At 35.9% G+C, this 8,023-nt stretch overlaps 1 long non-coding RNA gene across 2 annotated transcripts; it reads left to right on the forward strand.

Annotated features, from left to right (window-relative positions):
* The first annotated feature begins 3,274 nt into the window (after positions 1-3,274).
* Positions 3,275-6,767, forward strand: LOC135580670 (uncharacterized). 2 transcript variants are annotated; one of them, XR_010475558.1, is made up of 3 exons: positions 3,275-3,346; positions 3,616-3,668; positions 5,872-6,767. It is a non-coding gene; the product is annotated as an uncharacterized LOC135580670 (long non-coding RNA). The 2 variants fall into 2 exon arrangements; XR_010475559.1 differs by having other exon boundaries at positions 6,150-6,767.
* The last annotated feature ends 1,256 nt before the right edge of the window (positions 6,768-8,023 follow it).

The following is an 8,023-nucleotide window of genomic DNA, read 5'->3' on the forward strand; positions in this document are numbered from 1 at the left end:
TTTGACACCCCTGAGCTAAGGAATAACCATTAATATCATTTGATATAATGCTTTGAAGACAAAGCTTCACCACTGTTCATAATTCTTACAGGAAAGCTATTTATAGGTATTGAAACCCGATTAAGAGGTTTTCAGGATTAATTTAGGCCAGGAAAATAGGGGTGTGAATTTACATATTTGATCAATACTGAAGTTCCAAATACTGTCAATAGATTAAATCAACAGAATTTTTGTTATGTTCCAGATTCTACTCTTTCTTCAACATCTGGATTTTAGAGGTTGATTTAGCTTTTTTATTTTAACTCTTAAATTTCTACTATCAAAATTCTCTACATTCTTAAAGTATCTGAAGTGGGGGGTGCATCTTATTTCTCATGTAAACCCATTCATCTCCCTATCTCTACTCTCAATCACTGCATATATTCCTTCAGGAAGATTTTCTCACTGAAAAGGATTACCTCAAATGTGCAAATATATCCAAATACTTTAAAACATTTAGCCTTTAATAAAGCGGTCTGTAACATTGTTGCAGAACACAGCTGCTTCTGCTTTGATGTTGGCTTGGACATGGAGTGTTATATTCAAAGGACTATGCTGTCTGCTCTACCAGTCCTGGATTCTGAGGATTGAGGGGTGATGAAAGAAAAAAGTGGCAGTGTGCATCTGCAAAAGAATATTCATTATTTTCAGTTTCAGCACTCTGTTCTTGAGTGTTGGCCACTCCTGAGCTGCAGGACTAAAACATTACATTCAAATGTTAAGCCAGCTAGAAACCTTTTTATTTAATGTACTTTTCGGAGTTTCAGAGTAGATGAAAACATCCATGTAAACATCACTGCTAAGAACAGAACTTTACTGCTTAAAATTGTCCTGCTGATACACATCAAAGAACATGAGGCTGTCCTTTATTTCCTTAGTACCAGAGGTGCTGGAGGTATTTAATTCTTTCACTATCCACCTGCACACTTTTGGGAAGGCAGTTATAAACAGAATATATTAAAATATAAGTCTTTCTTACAATCCACAGAGTGATATTGGTTTAGAGTTATATCTGTGAAAATCAAACAATTCAATAATTGTAATTCATGTAATGATTTAACTTCACTGATAGAAGCCCGCCTTATACAGGATCTTAAAATATTGCATAGGAAAAAATGTGACAAAACAGAGATCCTTACCACCTTCTTACTGTAGATTCCAAAGAAAGAAGCTGCACAGTACTTGGTGAAAATCTGGCTCTATAATATCCTCAGTCTTCAGTCAAGAAAGACTAAAAACATCTTATGGGCATACCAATCTTATTAGGAGAACGTGTATTATGAAACATAGTATGGTTTTGGGCAAATGAAAGGGGCAATTCTAGGATTATTTGTTGTACCATATCTACAAAATCACATGGATGTAGCTACCCAGTACCTAAGGTTCTTTCTTTTGAACCGTATATCAGTTAAAATATGATTATTGTGCCAGAAGTGTTCCATCTAAACAGGGAGAGAAAGTGCTTCATTGACTCTGCCCCATTTATCCATTGGGTTCTCTGAAGTTCTGAGTCTTTGTACCTTAATACAGGCAACATGGTCATCATATAAAAACTGAATATAATTTTATAGCTGTAATAAAAATTGTAGGGATTTTTTTTTACTTCCTGCAAAATAAGTACTAATTTTAGCAAGGAGCTTTTTAATTTTTCAAATATAATAGGCAAACTTTGCCATTGCTATTTTGCATATTTAACTTATAAGAAAAGCTTAGATTTTAAATATATTTAACAGCCTTAAGAGCCTGGTTGAAGATGGATAATACAGTCAGAGGCAAAAGGAATTGAAATGACCCAAGATTCAATTAAATTCAGCCAGTTTTCACTAGAAAAATTCCACTTCTGTTGTAAATGGGCAGTCAGAGAGTTAACTTGGATCATATTTGAATCAGCAGCACTGCAAAATTCATTAGGGGAGAGTAATGAGCAGAATGATATAATAAATAAGGATATCCTCTGCTGGCCAAGAGAAGCTTTGCGTGGACTGATGGAGGACTCATGAACTCAAAGCGTGATCAGAGTAAATTAAATAAGAAATAATGTGGATACGTTTCATGCAGTTGCAGCAGCAAACTCAATTCAATTTTAAATTTTAAATCCAGGTTTCACTGTTTTCAGTGCCTATATCTAATTGAAATGTAGGCTTCCTGAGTTATAGTCTTTCTTTGCTGCTGAAGGGTATTGTGATATTTTAGCTTTAAATAATTTTTTGTTCATTATTATTATTATCAGTATTCAAAACCATAAAAAAAACCCCATCTAATTGTTACGGTGCCTGGGTTCTTTTTTCCTATGTTGATAAGAAATAGCGATGCATAATTTTTACCTATATTGACAATAACTTGAAGGAAATGCTATTTTAACAGTGTTGACATTGCTAAAGACTGGCAGGCAGATGAGAGTGGAAGAGGAAAATGGCATTTGAAATGTAACTGAGAAGATAACTGTTTAAACATAGAAGGTGCTAATCAAAAGGAATTATTATCATTATTGTTTTCTTATTGTTCTTGATTTTTCATGGTTTGCTTTCTACAATATGTAGAAACTCAAAGTAATTGATACTCCTCACTATTTGCCTCAATTTTAAAATTTTTTAAGTGTACCTGTGGAAAATTTTTGACGTATGTTTTATTTGATTCAGCACAAGATTGAGATTTTGAGTTTTCCATGAAATGGAAAAAATCAGTCTGAAAAAATTGAGTAATTTAATATTATTTCCTATTTGCTAGTTTTCAATATTGTTATTTGAATGGTAGTCAAATATTACATGATGAAATGCATTATTATGAAATACCATTTTACAAAATTAATCTAAAATTCTAAAATCTCTTATACAATGCTTGTTGTTTCTTAGTCCTTGGAGAACCGTACCAGCAAGGATTGTGTTATAAAACTATAACTCACAGAGCCTCATATCACTTCTGCTTTAACTCATCACAGTTATGTAAACATGTGTTTCATTACTGTAAAAAGCCAGTTGATTTTAAATATCTATTAGCTAGATTTCAGATATACAGTGGAGAAAAAACTGGTTTGATAAGCTTACTTTAAGACTGATAAAGATTTGACAGTAATCTTACTGAAATGCATTAACTGTGAGCTTTTAGGTTTAATATCTGCATGTCTGCTAAAAAAGCCTTAAAGGCACACCTGAGATGAATATACAAGATCAGGTATTACTAATTAGCCTTCAGCAAAGCTTTATGAGAGAATCAATTCCCCTCAGTTTGCCTGGGAGTGACCTTCAATCAGAGGCTGTAAGTGGAAGAGATCATTCCTTACTAAATATCAAATGGCACAGCAATTCAGGTTCTCAACTTTTTTTTTGTTTGTTTTTTAAATGACCCCGTACCATATTAACAGAATCTAGACCTTACAGGTTTTAAGTTGCATTCACAAGCCAAAAAAGGTATATATTGTGTATACAGAGAGAGTCTCGGTACCTATGTGTTGGTGGTTTTTACCTCTGTTGGGTGTAGTTCCCTTAGAATGAATATCTCTGTTTTACACTCTAAAGTTACCTCCTAGAAATATGATATGTAGAAGAGATAAATCAGCTCAGACTTATTTTCTTGCAGGTTGGAGGTGTGTGGATTCTCATTGTCCTCTGTCTTCAGAGTTCTCTTTCTTGGTGAGTAAAATAAGTTACAAGATATTATTTGATATGTTTTCACACTTCCTGTTTAAAGCACCATATGATGGTTGGTAACTTAGGTAGCACAAGTGAATATTTTATGTTTGCTAAACTTCTAGCCCTACGTTTTAAGGTTGTATTACGTTAAGGGTGTTTTCTAACCTATCTTTTGTAGTCTTCTAGTGTAATATGGAGGAGCTATTTCTTCAGTTAAGGAAGGGAGCCAGGAGACCTGCATAGTTAAACAGGGAGATGCTAGGTATGCTCAAGTGGAAGAGGAGAGTTTCTAGATCATGGAAGGAGGGGCTGGCCACTTGGGAGAATATAAGGCTGTTGTCAGAGGGTGTAGGGAGGCACGGCCTCCTTAGAATTAAACCTGGTGGGAGGGGTCAAGGATAACAGGAAAAGCTTTTTCCAATATGTGGCAGATAAAGCTAACACCAGAGGCAATGTAGGCCCACTGATGAAGGAGGTGGGTGCCCTGGTGACAGAAGATACTGAGAAGGCAGAGTTACTGAATGCCTTCTTTGTCTCTGTCTACTCTGCCAGAGGCTGTCCTGAGGAGCCCTGTACTGCTGAGGCCTCAAAGGAAGGCAGGACAATGGAGGAGTTTGCCTTGGTTGATGAGGACTGGGTTACGGATCAGTTAGACAATTTGGCCATCCATAAATCCATGGGTCTGGATGGGATGCACCTGTGGGTGCTGAGGGAGCTGGCTGAGGTCATTGCTGGACCACTCTTCATCATCTTTGCCAAGTCTTGGGAAACAGGAGAGGTGCCTGAGGACTGGTAGAGGAAAGCAAATGTCATTCCAGCCTTCAAAAAGGGCAAGAAGGAGGACCTGGGTAACTATAGACCAATCAGCCTCAGCCCCATCCCTGGGAAACTGGTGGAACGACTTATCCTTGGTGCCATCTCAAGGTATATCGGGAATAAGAGGGTCATTAGGGGCAGTCAATATGGCTTCACCAAGGGGAAGTCGTGCTTGACCAACCTCATTGACTTTCACGAGGACACAACAAGACGGATGTATGATGGCAGAGTGGTGGACGTGGTCTACCTTGACTTGATTAAGGCAGTTGACACAGTCTCCCACAGCATCCTTACGGCTAAACTGAGGGAGTGTGTTCTGGATGACTGGGTAGTGAGGTGGACTGCGAACTGGCTGAAGGGAAGGGAAATAGTGGATGAATTCCTTCTTTTGCTTTACTTGTGTGTGTGGCTTTTGCTTTACCTTTTAAAATGTCTTTATATCAACCCATGAGTTTTCTCACTTTTTTAAGGCTGTGTTGCTGGCTGGGGTTAAACCGTGACATCCTTAAAGATATTTTTTGAATGAGGGAATTTTACGGATTTTTGGCAAGTGCTGAAATGCCATTGTTGTGATAGGTGGCCAGTTCTGCCTTTCAGATCTTCGTCTGTTGCTGGTTTGTGAGTGCATCGACTTCTTCCAGTTCTTTGCACCAAACTCAGTCTTCAGTTTCAGTAATGTAAACACTACTGAAGATGGGTGAAAGATGAAAAGTACAAATATATTTGAGTAGTAGTATGGTCTTCTTTGAAACTACTATGAAAACCTTGTCTTGCAGATTTCTTTTATGGGGGGCAAAGAAAGTGGAAGTTTCTTAGGTTAGGTATACTATTTAGCCTTATAATTTATAAGTTTTTTAAATGAAGACAGAGCCTATACACTTATTATAGGAAAAGGAAAGGAATGAGGATCTTTGAAGGGTTGGATTTCACAGCTTAGTACAAAGAGTTGGAGAATGCTATGAAGCAGATTGAATTACTGAAGCGTATAATAGGCAAAAATTTTCTGATAGAAGACAATTACTTAAAATCTAGGAAGTAGAAAGTACCACAAAAAAAAGTTATTTTTCCTAATATTTTTTCAGTCAAAGCCATTGTAATTGCTGCTGTATAAAGAATGGTTCCTATTAAGTAGTGTTCCTAATGTTTCTTGGTTATTAATCACACAGCATCATTGCTAGATTGTCTAAAAATCATTTTAGGAATGCATATTCCTTGAGAGTCTGCTTTGACATTTTCAAACCATTAATACTATTAGGCTGCTTGAGGGCTATCTGGCTCCCTATTGAGGTAGATTCTCTGTCAATAGAATATTTTCTGGTTTGTTCTTTTACTGGCATTTGACTTAAATGTGCTTTTTTTCTCTGAAACTGCTATATTTTCTATTTAGATAATTTGCATGATACTGAAGAGAAAGCAAGTACTGAAGAAAGGATAAAATAGCTCCTATCTTTCTCTTAAAGGTCCCTTTCTCTTGATTGTTGGTGTATTTTTGCACACTGATCTAGTTTTATGATTGTTCTTCACTTTCTGTCTGTGACTAGAGAGCTTTTAATCTACAAAGTTACTGTTAAGAAACAATATTAACTTAAAACTGGAGATTTTTCTTGATTTCTCTTGGTAAGACACTGGAACAAGTACTGAACAAAGCATTGTCCTCTTCCACAGAGAAGTAGAAGAACAGTTGATCTTGCTGACCTGCAACTAAATAAAGATTAAGGCACACAAGGTGGAACTGGTTAGGAGAAACTTCAGAAAAAGCTTGTAGGGAATATATTTATTTAGCTTTGTAAAGAAGGGGAAGAAGAGAAAAGAAAAAGCCTTAACTACAGCAGCATACTGGAAAATATAAAATATTTGTACTGAGAAGGGAAAGAAGTGGAGAGAAATTCAAGTCAGTGCAAAACTCCTTATGTTCTCTAAACAGCCTTAGTTTCTTTCTGTTGTCACTAAGCACTTTCTGTTGATGAAATTTCAATATCTAAGTCAAATCTCATTTCTGTCAAAAGCAGACAATATAATTGACTCAGAAAAGAGCCAGACGGCAAGTGTTATGTCAATGTAAAATCTTAATTGTAGGAAATTGATGATTTGGAATTGAATAAAAATGTTTTTCTGTTCATCTTATTCTCCTTCATATGATTGCTACAAATGTTGCTGGCTAAAGTTATAAATGAATTGTTCTCAGGAACATTTAGTGTTCTAATTCTTCTAACCTGTTTTATGAGTAAAAGTATGTTTGTGACTTGCTGGGAACTGAAAGCATCATTTCCATTATTAAATGAAATCAACTAAATCTGTTTGAATTGTAAAGGATTTACTGTGTTTACTTTGAAATGGCCACATTTTAGTCTATTAAAATGTTAATTACTCGCATGAACAACAATAATCAAAATAACCTTTACTTTACAAATGTCAAATGGTTTTCCAAGGGTTCAGCTTGCAAGAATGATTTGGACAGGATTTCAAAACATTGCTTATTGAAATTATGAAAATAAGTCATTGAACAGAAACTTTAGTCCATTTTTGATGTGTCATATTGAAATGTAGTATCAATATATCAAATTTTTACAGCTTGCACATAAAAGAAAGGGGAAATACACCAGCTTTTCAGATAGTGTGATCTTTGTAGCTTGATTAAAGTGAACGGAACAATGGTGATTTATGTCACTTTAGGAAGTGACAGTATTCCACCTACCTGCCCTTAGAATAAGCTCTCCCCTCACCTTCTCTGACAACTATCATGAAGGACAAATGAATTTATCTGGCTTATATGCTTGCAGAAAATTATGTGGTCAAAACATAATTTTTGTGGTAATGAGACTCTTGCTTAGGTGATAGCACAAGCTTTCAAGGCAAGCTGAATACTCTTACCTCTTAAAGGGAAAGTGACATCTCTGGAACTTAAAGCATTTTTCCATTTTGGTTTTCATTCTCTAGTGGAGATTCCTCTTCCTGAACAGACTGGCAGAGGCACAAAAGCACATCTGCCTAAGGGGGAGAATGATGTGGTATCTTGTATATGAAAGCAGGTATCTCAAAGATAAGATTTGTAGAGCAAAATTAAATAAAGACTTTTTATTTTTTCCAGTCTTCCTTCACAGTATTTATGGGGACAGCTGTAAATTTTTTGTGATTAAGTCCTCTATGATACTACTTTATGGAGTCTGGTCTAGAATTGTGTGCATAATTTTTGTTTCATTTAGAAGAAATGAGTGCAGAGAACAGCTTCAGAAATTGTGGATCATCTCAAAGTGTCATGAAAAGTTTCAGACAAGTTTGATGGAAGAGTCTAATCTGATTGGCTGTCTTCTGGTCTCTGAAAGCTTTCTAAGATCACACTTCCTAGATGAAAGTCAATAGAAGTGAATGTGGTGCTGTATTAACTTCTCCCTTTCCTTCTTCTAAGGACTGGATGAGCTTTCGAGGTCCCTTCCAATCCCTAACATTCTGTGATTCTGTGTCATGGCTACTGTAAACTATAGTTAATCTGCCTTTTCAGAAGGAAATGGTGTGATAATTTTTTTTATTTATTATTGCCT

Source organism: Columba livia, chromosome 12, assembly GCF_036013475.1.
Source record: "Columba livia isolate bColLiv1 breed racing homer chromosome 12, bColLiv1.pat.W.v2, whole genome shotgun sequence".
Lineage (NCBI taxonomy): Eukaryota > Metazoa > Chordata > Aves > Columbiformes > Columbidae > Columba > Columba livia.